The sequence below is a fragment of the Cupressus sempervirens genome, chromosome 11, assembly GCF_028749045.1.
Source record: "Cupressus sempervirens isolate cs-2001-9-10 chromosome 11, ASM2874904v1, whole genome shotgun sequence".
Taxonomy (NCBI): Eukaryota; Viridiplantae; Streptophyta; class Pinopsida; order Cupressales; family Cupressaceae; genus Cupressus; species Cupressus sempervirens.
The window spans coordinates 30,347,384-30,366,768 of NC_143128.1; positions in this window are offsets into that span (position 1 = coordinate 30,347,384).

The window sequence follows — 19,385 nt, forward strand, 5'->3', positions numbered from 1 at the left end:
ATGGGTTTTGGACCCAATTGACATCTATCATCCCCCACAAGCATTGAAAATGATAGAGATAGATTTATCTATTGAATTTGACTACTTCTCTGATCTAGTGCAACCTAGTTATATATATATATATATATATATATATTTGTAATTTCAATATGTAACTTTATAACTTTTACCTAAGTATTTTCTAAATTAATGACTGCATTTTGTACATTTGTCACTACAAGCCATGTTTTTGTTGTTATTGCACCTGAAGACAATGAAGAAGGGATAGATTATTATTTGTGTCATTGTGTCCAAGCCAAAAAAATTGGATCATTTAGTTATAGATGGTGAAGGTTTAGAGTACCATATCAATGTGGTGGTTGTAATCGGCACATGGCTTAGATGATATTCTATGAAGAAACTTAATTTGTGGCTATTCAAGGATTGGCAAATAGAGAGGAAAATTCTTCATTATTTGAACCTTGTTGTCACATCAAATGTCCACTTAATAAAATATGGTGGAAAACCACATAATAATATTCTTTGGAAAGTTTGTGAGTTAAACCACGAGGCAATACTTGAGACATTAAAATTTAGAGCAAATCTAGTTGGTTCATTAGATTGAATAGGGAGAGAGGGAGAGAGAGAGAGAAAGAGTGATCAGTTGGATCCAAATACAATGTTCCAACCTCTCTCCCAAGACTATCCACATGAAAAGGTGGGTATTTTTATTATGTGTAAGTGATGAGATAAGTTTAAATCACAAATTTTATGTTTTGATTTGTTTAGAATCTAGATACATTATTTGAATTTATATTAGATTGTTTAATAGGACCCATTTTTAGATTAGTCATTTGAATAAGTGAAAGTTTAGAATTTTTTGTTTAGATCAAAATGTAATGAAAGAACATAAAAATTATTAGAATGTGAATGCTTTGTGACATAAATTCATGATTAGGTGTATGTAACCAGAAACTTAAAACTGGTGAAAGCAAGGATGTAATGGGAGAAGTTTCTGAGACTCATCAAGCCATTCAATAAGTTGCTTGATCATTGCTAGAAGCTCAAACAAATAATTCTTTGCATTTGGAACATTATTACCAATAATGATATTATGACTAACATGCTTTTATCTTTTATTTGTTTTGTCATTCGTAATTATTTTAGATAAACTCCAAAACAAATTTATCTTTGAATCATAAACTTATATAACCCATCTTATAATGCTAGATTGAATTTTGATGTGTTATCATCTAAGATATATATAAATGTATGAGAACTTTAAATTAGCTAAATCTATTGGGATAAGTGGTATTGTAAAGGATAGTTTTAAGATTCATTTGAAGAATATAAAGGGGCATGAGTGATACAGGTCACTAGACAAACCAATATCTTCACTCGAAATGGCATGAGGAGTAGCAAGAGTTGCAAGTGGAATGAAGATGAATGGAGTGGAGAAAGAAAATAAATCTTCTGCCAAAAAAGCATTTGTTGTGGTGGGAATCAAACTAATTTTAGCAGTAGAAAATGACGTGATTCTATATGACATACTTGGATGCTACAAGGTCAACAACTATACTCAACTAAAACACTTGTAACAATTGTAAGTTTTTAAATTTGAATATTACTATCTTTTTTGAAGCCCACAAATAAAATGGGAAATGGGAAATGAGAATGGTTGGGGCAAAGCTGAAGAAGTTGGAGGAGGAGAAGGGGATAGTGATAAGGTTTGTGATTGGGCACAGTGGTACACTAGGTGGCATTTTGTATCATGCAATTGAAGAAGAAGATGTAGAGCATAATGACTTCCTTAGACTTGAACATGTTGAAGGCTACCATTAGCTCTTAAGAAAGACCAAGATCTACATCTCTACAACACTCGCTATGTTGATTTCTATGTTAAAGTTGATGATGACATGTACGTCAATCTAGGTACACTATTATCATTCATGGTTTCATCTAAATAGTATATTTTACATTATAATTTGTTTAGATAGTTCATGTGTTTGTTTTTTGGGTAGAACTTATTTGTTGTTTTCATTTGAGATGGGTAATTCTACAAAAAAAGGTAGTGCCATTTATATGTTGTTTAAAGTTGATATTTATCTTAAAAATCTAACATTTTTTACATTTGTGTAATATTTTAATCCAAAGATAATTGAGAATTCATCGAGTCTTCAAGAACTAGGTAAAAGGTATTTGAAAAGCTAATAAGTTGGCCTTTTCCTATGGAAAGTTTGGAAGTTTGCCAAGGAAAACTAAATTTTGACATACTAGGATTTCTAGGTCTAAGTTAGGGATATTGATCCTTTGAAGGTGTTTGGGCCTTGAAAGTGCATGAATACCAATGGTTTAGTCCTAGAAATTTTGAATCAAGTCTAAGTTTGAAGTCTTGAAACCTTTTTACTTGTTTTGCTTTTATTGACCTAGTTAAGGGCAAGTGTCGCTAAAGCCATATTTTGATCCAAGTTTTCCAAGAGCCCTAGGAAAAGGGAAGGACCTTAGGAGAGTGGAGTGCACTTGGATAATTAAAGGTCATCATTTAGAAAAGGATGGTAATCAAGACATCATCCTAAAGTGGGTTTGGGTACCCTTAGAGGTTTAAGAACCATGTGGCAAAAGTAGGTTGTGTGCTCTGCATCAATAGGGTCATTAGACCTAGGTGTGATAGCTAGGGTGTAGGAGGTCACAATGTATTTGGAAGAGTCACTAATTGGTCTAAAATTCAAGGCATACCTTACCATAGGGAAATGAGCAACTTAAGGGATAAATCTCTAGCTTAGGGAAGGGTCCCTAGCATAGAATTGCTAAGGGATAGCCCATTTAACAAGTTGGATGTGTTAGAAAGTATTTTACATGTAGTAGAAGTTTGAATTATGTAGGTGGGGATAGAAAAGAGTAAAGAAAATATGAAGCAAGTGAATTGAACAATGCACATATTGTTTCATCAATACACAAACCTATTGTCCTAGCATTTTAAGGCCTCAAAACTCCATATTATGGTCTGTAACTTGGTAATGATCATATTTGGATCATTCCTCAACATATACAATTAGTCTCATGTTTTTAACATGTGTTTAAATGGTATCTCCTTGGTAAATGTGGCCTAATTAGCCCCTGTGTCTAAATCCTATCCCCATAGGATTTGACAATTTGCTTGCTAATGGGATCTCTCCACTTTGGAATCTAATAGTACATTAGAAATAGGAAGTAATCTTGGTGTTAATCTTTTCTTTTCATGCTAAGTGTACAAGTTGTAGACCTAAGTCTCATTCCTTGGGCTACTAGGAATCCAAGAGGTTAATGAAGGAACTATGTCCTTTCATTAGTTTGGGGTCTTCAATTCTAGTCGATATGCCTATTCTAATGTAAGAACATCATTGAGTCTATGTTATTGGTTCCATGTCTAGTGTAGATTTCTTGTATTAAGCAATATTTTTTGTCAAGGTGCAAGTTTGGGTTTTTGAGCCTTGTTTGGGCTATCAAACCTTGTTAGGTTGTTCTTGTAGGTTGTACTCTCCCAATATACCTTGTTAGTACCCTACCACTTGCATCACTTAGGCCCTTTTTTTATGTCTTTGAATGCCCTTACATTATCCTCATAATTACTAGTGTATAGGTTGATATTTGAATCTAAACATGTTAATAGTTTGTCTTAGTTCTCATATGAAATCAAGGTCTTTGACATCAATTACAAGTAATAAGTTACATGCATTAAAAAAATGAAATTGGGTTTCACAAACTTGATTTCAATTTTTCTCATTCCTAAGAGGTTGGTAGGCTTTAAAACCCAACCAACAAGTCATCCTTCTATGTTGATAGGCACGTATTGTAATCAAGTCTCTAGGAATTGAAGGCAAGCTCTTTAAGCATCTTCATATGCCATTGGGTTAAGTCTTGCATCCCTACAATCTAGTCTTGAAGACCTAATTGCATATTACCCTCTTAACACAATCATTGTTAAGTATTTGAGACTTGACTACATATCAACATGTATTGAACTTATAACTTGTAATGTAGCTCTAGGACCCAATTACATATTGTATCTCTTCTACACTTGCAATCAAGTATTTAGGGTATGATTATATATATTATTTATAAAAACTTTTGGGAAAATTGATTTAGAGCAAGATGGGACCTTCCAAGTTCTATGGGAAAATACTCCGAACAATGTGTTTTCCCAAAGGTTTCTGAATGCAACCTTAAGGCTTAAGTTTCCCAAATTAGGTAAATGACTTATCCAAATATTTATTAGTAATATAATGGTTTTTAATACCCTAATACACCCCAAATAATTAGTTTACCAAATACCAAGAGCCTATCTCTAAGGTAAACCAATCATCCCAGCCTACTAGGCCTACAAGCCCTAGTTAGCCGTCAAATGCTATCCTTTTGCATTTTTCTCCACATTTTTTAATAAGATAAAGAAAATAAATTGAATATTAGGATACCCATTTTTCTTCTCTATAACATATCAAAAGATGAGGTATGGTTGTTTTGGACCAAGTCTCTACTATTACACTATGGGCCACTTTTTAGACATAAAACCCCTCCATTTACAAAGGAATTATATGGAATAATTATCCCCCCAACATAAAACTTGTTAAAGTATCTTAATATGATACTAATTTGAGGATTATTCAATTGTATTAAACCCATCAACTATCTATATGTTCTTTTTATGAAACCCTCACCAAACAAGGTAAAAAACTAGGGCCTCTTCAAATCTGACCAAGAAATCACTTCCAGGACCTATTATTTGATCCTAAACCATGTTTATGATGATGCAATTAAATTTTTTACATAAAACCATGGCCTCCTTTGGGCAGATCTCTTGCTGCTATACCTATGGCATCAAATTTAATGCATTTTCATGTACCCAAGCACTCCAGACTTGTCTAGTTAGATGATCATTGGTGTAGGGCACCAAGGAAAATATATAGGTGTCATACTATTTATTAATTATGAATAAGGTTTCAAAATGATGTAATAAGACCCAAGATGTAAGGTCAATTGGAATATAGGTGCCATTATAAGCTAGAGTGCCAAATTGAACCAAGGGGTCAAAAATGAGCAATATAGGTAATTTTTCAAAGAAAAAAGGATTTTTAAGTTTTTTAGAAGGTTATAAAGGTCCTTAGGGTCATTGGGTTAAGTTTTAGGTTTCTAGGAGTTAAGATGCCAAAAATTGCAAAAAATTGCAAAAGTTGTCAAGCAAAATTGCAAAAATGCTGACAACTTTGCAATTTTGTTGAAAAACCAAGTGTACATTACAACCACCATTTCAAATGTGGTTATAACCATTTCAATAGAATCATATATGTATGAGATTACCATACAAGCCTCAATTGGCAATGGTTGTAAAGATTTGAAGTCTTTTGAAGCAATAAAAGCCTGATTTTCTGTCATTTTTCCTATGTTTTACTGTTGTACAAATGTGTACATATTGAAACATGTGAAATTTTAATTTTTTTGGATAGTTATATGAAGTATCATTCATTTTTTTTTTTTTTGAGGTTTTTATCTCTTCATTTGTGTAAGATATTGCTATTTTACAAAGGGTTGCCTGGGTAAGCCTATAAATTAACTACATTGCATTATGGCCCTCTAACTTGCAATCCAACAGTGGGATCTTGATGCCATTTGGTGGGAAGCAAGTTAAGGGTGTATTATTACATATGGTAGAGTTTTAGGGGTAGAAAATTTTGTTTACTATTTTTTCTTGTAGGCCCTAGGCTGAACATCATCATGTGTAAAGCCTAATTTTGAAGAGAAGTTGGTGTAAAACTCTCAAAATTGTTGTAATGATCCAGGTGAAGGGTGGAATGGATTTTTGGCATGGTGAGGAAGATTCCAAGTGGTTGTGCTGATTCTATGACCCCATCTCTTGACACTTTTCTTGGAAAGCTAGCTTAATTACGCTTATTAGGACTGTGAACCTAGTTGGTGTATGGGTATGTTGGAGTAGGATCAGCCCATGAGTCCTTGGAATCTTCAAGAGTCTAGAAAAGGGTATCCAAAAAGGTGTTTTTTTTGCCACATTTTTTGGGAGTTTTGGAGTTAACCTTGGAAAACTAAAAATAGATCTACTAGGATCTCTAGGCCTAGATTTGGGAAATAGGTCTATTAGTGGTGTGGGAACCCTAAAAGTGGATGAATTATAGTGTGATAGGACTAAGTCTAACAAAATAAGTCATTGTTTGAAACCCTGAAAGCATTTTGCATAATTTTCCCTATTTGGCCTAGTTGAGGGCTAGTGTTCCTAAAGCCTTATTTTGGTCCAAGTTTGCTAAGAACCCGAGGGAGAGGGTAAGACCCTTGAGAAGTGGAGTCCACTTGAAGAGATAGAGGTTAGCATTGGGTAAAGGCTAGAAACCTTGTTTGGTATCTTGTAGTGGGTTGAGTGTTACTAGGCACTTAAGAAGGTTTTGGTGGATTAAGACTATAGACTCTGCACCAATCATCTGCATCCTTTGACTCTTCCCTACATTAGTATGCATAATCACATATGATACATGTTAATAATCCATCCCAAAGTCACAATTAGAACAAAAAGGGGATGGTTACATCATTTTACTTGAAGGAAACTGGTGCAGGGCACCAAGGAAAATGGATAGTGGTCCTAGTTTTGGATTTGGAACATTAATAAGAATGTTGTAGTAAGAGCAAAATTTAAGGTCAATTGGGCTCTAGGTGCCGTTATAAGCCAGAGTGCCGAATTGTACCAATGGGTAAAAAATAAGCAATTTTGGTGGTTTTCAATGCAAATAGGATTTCTGTGATCCTTAGAATGTTTTAATAGTCCTTAGGGTCATTTGGTCAAGTCCTAGCTTTTCCAAATAAATTTGTATTCTTGTATATCAAATAGGCCTAACAAAGGAGACATAAACATTATTTTGTTCACACCTCTTACTGAACTTGGTTCACACCTATCTTTAGAGTATAGAGTGGAACTTAATGTTCATGTGTAAACTACAAAAACTATTTATATTATTTAATTCTAGTATACCATATAATTTTGCTAGGTCACTTTATTGAAAAGAAATGGTGGATGCAATTATAGTTGCATGTCTTGAGTTTAAATCTCCCTTGCATGATAATTTTTGGAAAATAATATTGAGGGATGCAATTCAAGATGCAATAGATGTACTTGCTAAACACTATAAAGAGTGGGATATGATAGGTTATCATATCATCTAAAATGACTTACATGATTAAAAAATAATCTTAGCACAAATTTTCATGAAATATATAGATGCATTACATAGGCCCATATCAAAACATACACTTTTCACTTTATTAGATTATGTGGTTAATGGAAGATAAGTTTTAGGATCTCATATGCACAACATTTTCTTCACTTTTTTCTAGAAGTCATTGATAAACTTCCATGAATTAAATCTATAATGATGAGAGGTCAAACTATTAGCAAATTTATTTATAATCAATCAAGTGTGTTCAATATGATACCTTCCTTCACAAATAGTAATGAATGTTATCCAAAATGAAAAAGTTTGCTACCCACTTCTTTGCATTCTAAACTCCTTAGTCGTAGAAGAGAATATAAATATTGAAAAAATACATGAAATTTTCACAATCCATATTGATGGTTTCTTAATATTTTTGAATTTGACCATATGGAGATTTTTTATTACAAGGCCAAATCCAAAAAAGCACTAAGAAACAATGATTTTTTTTTTAATAGAGAAATTTGAGATAGGTTTTCTAATAATTTAATGCATATTTATATACTTTGTAAGATCTTTATTCATATGAGCAAGAATTACATAAATATAGGAGTCTTTAATTAGATTTTTTTGACTAGTTGGTGGGAAAAATGGTGTGGATTATTCATATGATGCAATTGATACAACCAAGGGGATCATCAAGTCTAAAATACACAATAGTCTAAAGATATACATGCTAATATACACCATCATAGTGATAAATAGGATTAGTAGACATAATGTTCCCTCTATGATCTTAGATACTATCCCAATCTAGTGGATTTTACAAAGTTCATAGAGACATAAAAAGGTATCAAAGGACCTCTTCAAATACATCACAATATTTCCTATAATTTAATGGAATGATAGACAACCATGGTAGAGTTGTCATCATACTAATAGGAAAAATCATCAACCTCCAATTTAGGTGTTATACCAAATTTGAAATCGATAAGCTGATAGGTGCTTGCAACTTGGTTTATATTTTGGTTTTCATATTATTTTTTACCTAATAGGCTAGAATAAACAACCCTTGGATAAGATATCCATGGTTGTCAAAGAAAGACACCATTTTGCATGCTTAAGACACTTTATGCAATTTATATGCAAAAGTTGCTCATTAGAAAAATTTGGGATTTTTAATATTTTTGGTCAAGAAATCGTAGGACTAAGTTTTTTTTAGTTGGTCTTAGGTATGTTGGAACCTTTTCAAGGTCTTAGAAGTGGAATCAAGTGAAAAATGTAAAAATTGCACTTTTTGTGCAAAGTTGCATTGTTGAAAGTTGTAAAAGTTGCTCAAATTTGCAACTTAGTGGGGAAAGGGTTATAACTATTAAAATATTGGTTCTAACCATTAAAATATACATAGAAGATATATATACCTCATTTTTGAGGTCTAGAGGGCATTAATATATGGATTGGAAGAAGTTGCAAAGAAAGAAATTTAATTTTTGAGTCATTTTTACTATTGTTTGCATATTGCATGAAATTTATGGACTTTTAAACCATATGTGATGGATTTTTGAGATATTTCTTTAAATCATCTTTCTTTTTCTTCTAGTCTCATTATTCTACGTGTTTTCTAACTCAAGTTATTGCATTTTTAGTGAAACTAGGTTTTTAGGACAACATTGTGGTGCACATAGCAAAAATGGGCCTCTAATTGCAATTTCCTTGGTTGAAATTTCATACCCACTTTGGAAATGGTAGTTAGTAGGGTCCTTTTTAATATTCTAGGGTTTCAAGACTGGAGGATGTGTTTTGTGATTTTTCCAATCAAGCCCTAAGTCAAGTACCATGAAGGATTTGACCTCTTGTAGCATGTTGATTTGTGAATGACATGAGTTTGGGAATTGGTGAAGGGTTGAGCATTTGGAAATAAGTTATTTTAGTATTGCCAAACTTTTTCCATGTTGTACAAGTGGAATGAAGTGAAAAATGTAAAAATTGCATTTTTGTGCAAAGCTGCATTGTTGAAAGTTGTAAAAATTGCTCAAATTTGCAACTTAGTGGGACAAGGGTTGGGGGATTGAACTGTCTTTTCTGTTAGCTCCGAGTGGCTGGGTAAACCTTAGTCCCAAGATTTTTTCATCCTATTGAGTGCTTGAACATTCTTAGGCACACTGAACCAAAATGCCCCTATGGGTCACTAAATGCCATAGGGCAATGATCTTTGATGGGGCATATCTTGGAGCTTGTGCAAGGTATGGATACACTTTTAGGTCCTTTAGGATCATGTTGTAAAGACCTACAATAAACTCTCTCTCTCTTTGGAGATCTTACTCGTAGTTTTGGCTAGTACAAAGTTGCTAACTACCAAATCTCCCTCACCATTCATTGTGGGATTGAACTATCTACTCTATTTGCTCTGGGTGGCCGAGTTGTAGGAGTTGATGAAATCCAACTCTGTAGTGCACCAAGATCACTTGCATGCAAATAGCTTGCTAAAGAGAAATTGAAGGAGCAAGAGCTTGAAGAAAACAATGCAAGAGAAAATATTTTATAATAGGAAAAATGAAATTTCTATGTGAATGAATAATTTTACAATGAGAGAGAGACCGCTTATAAAGGCCTCAAGGAAGCTTGTAGAACAAGTTGGAAGGTGGTAGAAGATAAGGTTGAAAACTAAGCACACTTTCACAAAAAGGTGGAACATGCTAGAAGGGAAAAAACTCCTGTGTTGTCAACAACTCATCACTCCAACTATTAACTACATGCATTAACCTAAGTAAGCTTAAGTAATAGAATAAATAATTAATAAACAATTAATTATTTACTCTAACACCCCCCCTTAAGTGCAACTTAGGGTAATTCCTTAAGCTCACAAAACTAAGATGAAATATAGAATGGGTCTCGGCAACAAGGCCATGTTGGGCACCTATCAAAATATAAAGAAATGCAACCTCTAAAAATAGGGAAAGAGGGAAAACCTCATGTGAAAAACCCTCCCCCAAGAAGAGGTAAACTATGCTGAAAAAACATGAAAGAAGGCCTCAAAAAATGAAGGAAGGAAGGCCTCAACAAGGCCTCCCAAGGAAAACAACTATAAATGTGCTCAAGAGACTCTCTCAAAACCATAAGTACAACTAGTCCCCTCATGAGAATAGACACCAAGGCCCCCCTAGAATGATAGAGCTCTTGTAGAATTGATCAAACCAATGAAACTCCAATGTGGAAGGAACAAAAGCACATAACAAGTAAACCCCTAAATGAGAGGGGAAATTGGAAGGCCTAGCTAATGCCAAAAAGAAAAAGGATGAGGATCTTGAAATGGAATATCCAAGGCAAGTGTGATGATACTGTTATGAATGTCTACTATAGTATCTGCAACAAGTACACCTAGAGGCTTCATGAATAGAGTTGGAGGATTAGGTAGAGTGGAAGAAGAATCCTGTAGAGGATAAAAGCACTCAATTGGATGTGGTGTGGCAATCAAAATAGGGATCTCAGGAACAATACAAAGCTTCAAGTATCTAGATTGTACCACATGATGCTCTTGTAAAAGAGAAGAGTCGTGCTCCAACAATGGAGATGGTGGACCAAAGTGTGAGAAGGTGTAGAGATGAGTGGAAGGATCAACTACCCCTATAGCAATAAGAACTCTTATTACATGATCTCAAATGAAGACTGAATCAACAGTGAACTCAACTATCTTCCCTGATCCACTATGTGTAATCTGAGAAATTGAGAGAAGGTTGGAAAACAAAGATGGAACATACAATACATCATTGAACATACCATCTTGGATGTGAACTAAACCTTTCCCATAGACTGGTAGGGTAGTGTTATTCCCCATGAGAATATGAGGAATAGGAGAAGCCTTAAGAGTAGAGAAGACACCTTGAGAAGATGTCATATGGTGAGAAGCACCTAAATCTAGTATCTAAGGAACTTATGAAGGAGATGCAATGGAAGCCTATAATGCATGATTCTTTCCAAGATCTAATGTAGATGGTGAAGATGTGAAAGAAGATTGAAAGGAAGACCCCTATGAGGTAGAAGAGGATGGAGAAGAAATAGTGTTCTTCTAAAGAAGAGCTTACAAATCTGCAATTTGTTTTTCATAGCCATCAAATCTCTTTTGAAAATAATGTGCCTCATCATGAGATCCTTTTTGACAATAGGAACAAGTAGGAGTGTTAGTCTTTTTTTTCTCCTTCTTCTTAGAAGATGATGAACTATTAGAAGAGGGATCTAATGTCTACTTCAATTTTTGCTCCCGTGTATCCTTGACAAGCAATGCCTCTGACTGTGAACTTGAAAGTGAATCCATCTAATTGATCTTGGACTATTCACAAGTTAACCGATCACAGAATATCTCAAATGAAGCATCCTATGTTTGTCATCCAAGGCATCCATAGTGGAGTAGAAAGTGGAAGAGAAGATTTGATATTGGCACCTCAACTTTGAGAGTATAAAAAAGATACACTCATCATCTGTCTTGCTTTTTCCACATCCTTGCAAAAGTGTACACAAATATTTGAATTTCATGAAGATGTCCTCAATGGTGGTAAAGTTGTCAAGTGTTAAAGAAGTCAAATTTGCATCAAGCTAAATTTCCTAGAACTCATTCATTGTGCCAAGCTAGTTCTAAAATTTGAGCCAATAAGCCCATGGAGTAGTCAAACCATCCAAGTGAAATAGTAGACTACCTAAAATATTTAGTGCAATCAATCCCTTGGCCTCATCCATTTTATTCCTATGTTGAAGAACCTCAAAAGGGCATGTAAGAATAGGCTAATTCTCATCTAGAAATGACCATAAGCCCCTTGACATGAGAAGCCTAGTCATTTGTGCCTTCTAGGTGTCATAGTTGTGTGGCCTGAGATAGGTCACAAATGGATCCTCCATTGAGAGAGAAGAAGATAGAAGAAGAAGGGTCTTATTCTGAAGAAAATTATATAAAAGAAAATGCTCCCCCCAAAATACAAAAGAGATTAATTAACCCCCCTAATGTATAATTTGGGCACTCTATACTTAGTGCAATTATAATAGCCAATTTAGGGCCTATTTTTGAAAGCAGTATTTCTATCCATAGAACCTATAATCTAATTGTAGATCTGGAAAGTAGACAAAAAAAATGTACTTTCAAAAAAAGTGGAACCTGATTATGTGTCTAGATGAGCTCGTGAAAAGCATTTAAAGTGGAAAAAATTGAGATTTGTGAGTTGCATAAAACTTTAGAAATAGAGATCTCAAACCACTTGCACCAATGTGTAGATCACAAAATTCTACCCGAAAACAAAAAAATTGCTCGAAAAAATGAGTCTATATGAGGGAGATATCACTGTTTGAAAATCACCTTTGTAGTTATCTTTTCTAAATTGCTTCTTTCGTACCTCCAAAAAATAAATAAAAAATCCAAAAAAATGTTAGATCTATTATTCAAGCCCTTTTTTCTCCTTTTTCTCCAAATATTAAAAAAATGCTCTTCCTCCTAATTGAAGAAAAAATCACAAACAAACTAGGGTTTGTGTCTCTAGATTGCAGCTTCAAAAATCTTTCATCCAAGAAGTAACATGGAGGCTCTAATACCATGTAGAAGTTGGTGAAATCCAACTCTATAGTGTGTCAAGATCACTTGCATGCAAATAGCTTGCTGAAGAGAAACTAAAGGAGCAAGAGCTTAAAGAAAACAATGTAAGAGAAAATATTGCACAATAGGAAAAATGAAATTGCTATGTGAATGAATGATTTTACAATGAGAGAGAGAGACCACTTGTAAAGGCTTGAAGAAAGCTTTTAGAGAAAGCTAGAAGGTGGTAGAAGATAAGGTTGACAACTAAGCACACTTCCACAAAAAGGTGGAACATGCTAGAAGGGAACAAACTCCCATGTTGTCAACAACTCATCACTACAACTATTAACTATATGCATTAACCTAAGTAAGCTTAAGTAATAGAATAAATAAATAATTATTTTCTCTAATAAAAGTAAACCCTAGCCCCAATCTTGTCCTATCCCATTGAGCACTCAAACATTCTTAGGCACACAGAACTAAAATGTCCTTAAGGGTCACTAAATGCCATAGGGAAGCCATCTTTGATGGGGCATATCTCAGGGCTCATGAAAGGTATGGATGTGATTCTAGGTCCTATAGGATTGTGTCATAGAGACCCACAATAACCTCTTTTTATTTTTGGAGATCTTACTCTATTTTGATTTTGTGACACCATCTTAGGTGATGCTAAAACTCGTATTGTTGGCCAATACAAAGTTGCCAACTACCAAATCTCCCTCACCATTTTTCATGGGATCGAACTATCTATTCCATTAGCTTTGAGTGGCTAGGTAAACCCTATTCCCAAGATTTTCCTATCTCATTGAGTGCTCAAAAATTCTTAGGCATACTAAATAGAAACATCTCTAAGGGCCACTAAATGCCATAGGGTAGTGATCTTTGACAAGGCATATCTTAGAGCTTGTACGAGGTATGGATGTGATTCTAGGTCCTATAGGACCATGTTGTGAAGGCCTACAATAATCTCTCTCACTTTTTGGAGATCTTACTCTATTTTGATTTTGTGATGCCATCTCAGGTGATGTTGAAACTCATAGTGTTGGCTAGTACAAAGTTGCCAACTGCCAAATCTCCTTCACCATTCATTGTGGGACCAAACTATCTATTTTATTAGCTCTAAGTGGCTAGGTAAACCCTAGTTGCAAGCTCATCCTATCTTGTTGAGTGCTTGAACATTCTTGGGCATGCCAAACCAAAACTTCCCTAAGGGTCACTAAATGCCATAGGGCAATGATCTTTGATAGGGCATATATTGGAGCTCCTGTGAGGTATGGATGCAATTCTAGGTCCTATAGGACTGTGTTGTGGAGACCTACAATAACCTCTCTCACTTTTTGGAGATCTTACTCTATTTTGATTTTGCAATGCCATCTTAGGTGATGTTGAAACTTGTAGTCTTGGCCAGTACAAAGTTGCCAACTGCAAAATCTCCCTCATTATTCATCATGGGATCAAATAGTCTATTCTATTAGCTTGAGGTGGTTGGGTAAACCCTAGCCCCAAGCTCATCCTATCTTGTTGAGCACTTGAATGTTCTCAAGCACGAAAAATTGAAATGTCCCTAAGGGTCACTAAATGCCATAGGGTAGTGATCTTTGATAGGGCATATCTTAGAGCTTGTGTGAGGTATGGATGCAATTCTAGGTCCTATAGGACCATGTTGTGGACATCTACAATAACCTCTCTCACTTTTTAGAGATCTTATTCCATTTGATTTTGCGATGCCATCTCAGGTAATGTTAAAACTCATAGTGTTGGCTAGTACAAAGTTGCCAACTGCCAAATCTTCCGCACGATTTGTTGTAAGATTAAACTATCTATTTTGTTAGCTCTGAGTGGTTGGGTAAACCCTAGTCTCAAGATTTTCCTGTCCTGTTGAGCGCTTGAACATTCTTGGGTATGCTGAACTGAAATGTCCCTAAGGGTCACTAAATGTCATAGGGAAATGATCTTTGATAGGGCATATCTCGGAGCTTGTGCAAGGTATGGATGCAATTCTAGGTCCTATAGGACCATATTACAAAGACCTATAGTAACCTCTCTTTCTTTTTGGAGATCTTACTCCATTTAAATTTTGTGATGCCATCTTGGGTGATGCTAAAACTCATAGTGTTGGCCAGTACAAAGTTTTCAACTGCCAAATCTCCCTCACCGTTCATCATGGGATCAAACTATCTATTTTGTTAGCTTCAAGGGGCTAGGTAAACCCTAGTCCCAAGCTCATCTTATCTTTTTGAGCACTTGAACATTCTCAAGCACACTGAACCAAAATGTCCCTAAGGGTCACTAAATGCCATAGGGCAGCAATCTTTGACGGGGCATATCTTAGAGCTCGTGTGAGGTATCAATGTGATTCTAGGTCCTATAGGATTGTTTTGTGGAGACCTATAATAACCTCTCTCACTCTTTGGAGGTCTTACTCCATTTTGATTTTGTGATGCCATCTCGGGTGATGTTGAAACTCATAGTGTTGGCTAGTACAAAGTTACCAACTGCCAAATCTCCCTCACCATTTATCGTGGGATCAAATTGTTTATTTTGTTAGGTCCAAGTGGCTAGGTAAACCCTAGCCCCAAGCTTGTCCTATCCTATTGAGTGCTCAAACATTCTCGAGCATGTCGAACTGAAACATTTGTAAGGGTCACTAAATGCTATAGGGTAGTGATCTTTGATGGGACATATCTCAAAGCTCATGCAAGGTATGGATGCGATTCTAGGTCCTATAGGACCATGTTGTGGAGACCTATGATAACCTCTCTCACTTTTTAGAGATCTTACTTTGTTTTAATTTTTTAATGCCATCTCTATTCATGCTAAAACTCATAGTGTTGGCTAGTATAAAGTTGCCAACTGCCAAATCTCCCTCACCATTCATCGTGGGATTAAACTATCTATTCTGTTAGCTCTAGGTGGTTAGGTAAACACTAGCCCCAAGCTTGTTCCATCCCATTGAGTGCTTGAACATTCTCAAGCATACCAAACTGAAATGTTCCTAAGGGTCACTAAATGCCATAGGGTAGCAATCTTTGATGGGGAATATCTCAAAGCTCGTGTGAGGTATGGATGCAATTCTAGGTCATATAGGACTATGTTGCAAAGACTTATAATAACCTCTCTCACTTTTTAGAGATCTTACTCCATTTTGATTTTGCAATGCCATCTCAAGTGATGTTGAAACTCATAGTGTTGGCTAATATAGAGTTGCCAACTACCAAATCTCCCTCACTATTTTAGCTAGGTAAACTATAGTCCCAAGCTTGTCCTATCTTATTGAGCACTTGAATGTTCTCAGGCATGCTGAACTAAAATATCCCTAAGGGTCACTAAATACCATAGGGTAGTGATCTTTGACGAGGCATATCTTAGAGCTCGTGCAAGGTGTGGATGCAATTCTAGGTCCTATAGGACCATGTTGCAAAGACCTACAATAACCTCTCTTACTTTTTAGTGATCATACTTCATTTTCATTTTGTGATGCCATCCCGAGTGATGCTGAAATTTGAAGTGTTGGCTAGTAAAAAGTTGCCAACTGCCAAATCTCTCTCACCTTTTGTTGTGGGATCAAACTGTCTATTCTATTAGCTCTAGGTGGCTAGGTAAACACTAGCCCCAAGCTAATCCTATCCCATTGAGCACCTGAACATTATCATGCACACCAAACCGAATCATCCCTAAGAGTCACTAAATGCCATAGGGTAGCAATCTTTGACTGTGGCAACTAGATATGTCATCTCATCCAATGATGGAGACTTGTGATAGAAGGTAAAGGTGTGATCATACACATCATTTTGAACATGTCATTCTTTTATGGTAATAAGGTAATCCTTGTTTGTAAGGTCAAGGAACTTGAGGTCACCTATAAACCCAAATTGCATTAGTCCTAACAATTTTCCTTTTTTTGTTGGTTTTGTTAATAAGTTGACTCAATAAGTGTTTTGAGAGTCATTACACCTTATATAGTTGCATGTTATCATTGAATGGAGTTAGTGGAAGATTTTAATGATCTTATTGGTAGTCTTAATAGTCATTTCATGGGTTTAAAACATAAACACTTCCCTTTATAAAAAGTTGTTCGAAAATCAACAAATTACATGTTGATGCAAAGAAAATATAGTCATAGGATGTTGGAAAATTATTTTCACTCATAGGATGTTGAAGAATATCTTGGAAGGTGGTGTAGGATCACCTATTCAAGGCTCCCACCATATCTTTTTTTGTGTGATGAACTTCTTTGAAGAAGTCTGTGAATACAATAAGGGCATTTAGCTCATGCTTGTGTGTCCAAGCTAGGATAGTTCTTAAAGTTTCCTCTTTGGTCTCTGTTGAGAATGGTACCTTGACTTTGGGTTGGTATCCTTCTTAACTCTTTGTTGGGGGAAAGTTTATTTTGGAGTTTTTATTACATTTTAGGCATGGGTGTGCAATAAAACAACCTTCCAAGGTGGACTACTTGTTTAGAAGACCAAAGTGCATGAACAACGCAATGTTATGTAAATATGCCACCTTATGGAAGGGATGTTATTATGAATTTGGGGATTCTTAGGTGAAGCAAGATAGTGAAATTTTCCCTCCCAATGATTTTTTGGGAAGGCATAGCATTGTCTTGAAATGTGAGTCAAAACAAGACTTCTTGAGCAATAAAAATTGCCCAAAAATTCCTTGCAAATTTTAAAAGTTGTTGAGTAACTTTTTCCAATTGTTGCTAAAAGACCTACTTTGTAAAGAAGCTTTTAGAAACCCATAAAACCTATCTCTAACTTGAGGAGAAACCTATTTATGCTTGGAGGAACCCTAATCAAGGGTTGAAAACTCATTTCTTGTATGAATCTGTACTGTTGGAATGTATGCAATAGGCTATGACTATTTTAGCATAGATTTTACTAGTTTTTAATCTTGTTTGGAGGAAAATCACGTGGCTATTATCATTTTTTTGCATTTTGTAGTTGTCTTATTATTATTTTTCCATTTTCCATGCATTAGTTATAGTTTGTGACCAAGTTTTGAAAGATTTTGCAAATTTCTTCAAAGACACCTGTTTGCTGCCAGTTTTGGAGTTTTATATCATGAAAGGGTTGTAAGTCTTGTCTCCAACATGGAAATTCCATGGTGTTATAGATTTCAAGGCTATAGAATATAATGTATTATATTATGCAAGAAAGGGCCCTGAAAGTGAGTACAAAAAATTCTTTGACCAAGCCCTAGGGGAGCTAGGCAATGCCCAACTAGGGACTATTAGCAAAGAAAGAGCTCTCGAGAGGAAAGCTTGAAGAATGAAGACTTTCCCTTCTGAGGAATTGAAGAGGGGTATGAGGAGGTTTTAACTTGTGGAGGATTCTTGATGAAGTGTGGAATGTGTCTTAAAAGTGGGGACAACAGGAAACCAAGAAAACTCTACCAAACCCTCAATTTTTCTATTTTTGTTGTACAATCTATAGGCACCCTAAGACCCTAAAAATCCTTGATCATGAGTCCTATGTATCAATTTTTCTTAAGGCTAGAGGTGTTGAAACTCTAAGAAAAAGTATCTATTTGGCCTAAAAATTTGGGTGGAGGCCTAATTAGGGGCTCTCCTTGTAGCCCTTTTGTGAAGAAATCTTAAAATCAGGTATAAACCTATTATTTTTATCCATTCAAGCATATTAAAAGTGTTCCAATAACACCTTAGGACATAATGGAAACCTTGGTTTGACTAGGGAGTGCTATGGTACCCTAGTAGACCTATAAAACCTTTGGAGGGATAGTGTTCCTATAAGAGTAAGGGAGTGATGTTGCAAGTTTGGATCAGTTAACCTGGTGAGGAGGTTGGGAAAGGTTAGGGGATGTTCTAAGTAGTAAGAGATCCTATAGACCACATAGGTGTAGAGAAAAAACCAAGATCCATATATAATATACAAGGTTGCACAAGGATGGGCGTACTTTGGGTACTTAGGGTATGGGTATGCATACAGGTACTGGTATGGGTATGGGTATGGGTGCAACTATTTTTATAATAGGAGATAGGGGTACTTGGGCATGTCAAACTTTATTTTTAATTATACTTTTATATTTATAGAAAACCTGAATTTATGAGTCATGACAATAATTTTTCAAATCAAGAACAGTGAAATTTTACAAATGCAATGTCTTATTTTCAATATTAGATTTGTTATATGTTTGTAATACTAATTTATGATAAATGTTTATATGCATAACATAGAAGGCAAGCTTTAAAAATGAATAAGAAGATCATAAATCATATGACAATGACATATTGCAAATGATAAATTTTTGGCTTTAACACTAATGAAGTTTATTGTTGATCAATATTGTATGAAAGTTTCAAACTAATTAGGTATTGAATTAAGCTTGATAAAGAAATAACAAAGAAGGAAAACTTTAAACATGAACAGGATCATAAATCATATGACAATGATATATCGAAAATGATAAACTTATGCTTGAATTGTGATAAAGTTTATTGTTAATCAATATTCTATCAAAGTTTTGAACTGATTAGGTATTGAATTAAACTTGATAAACAACAAGCTGATACATAAACAAAAAACTGGAAAAAAAATTTGAAATCTCAATCAAGGTCCTTAGCTATGATGCTCTCCACCAAGTACCCGCTACTTGGGATACGTGTATCCAATACTTGGGTACATGGGTACCAGTACCAA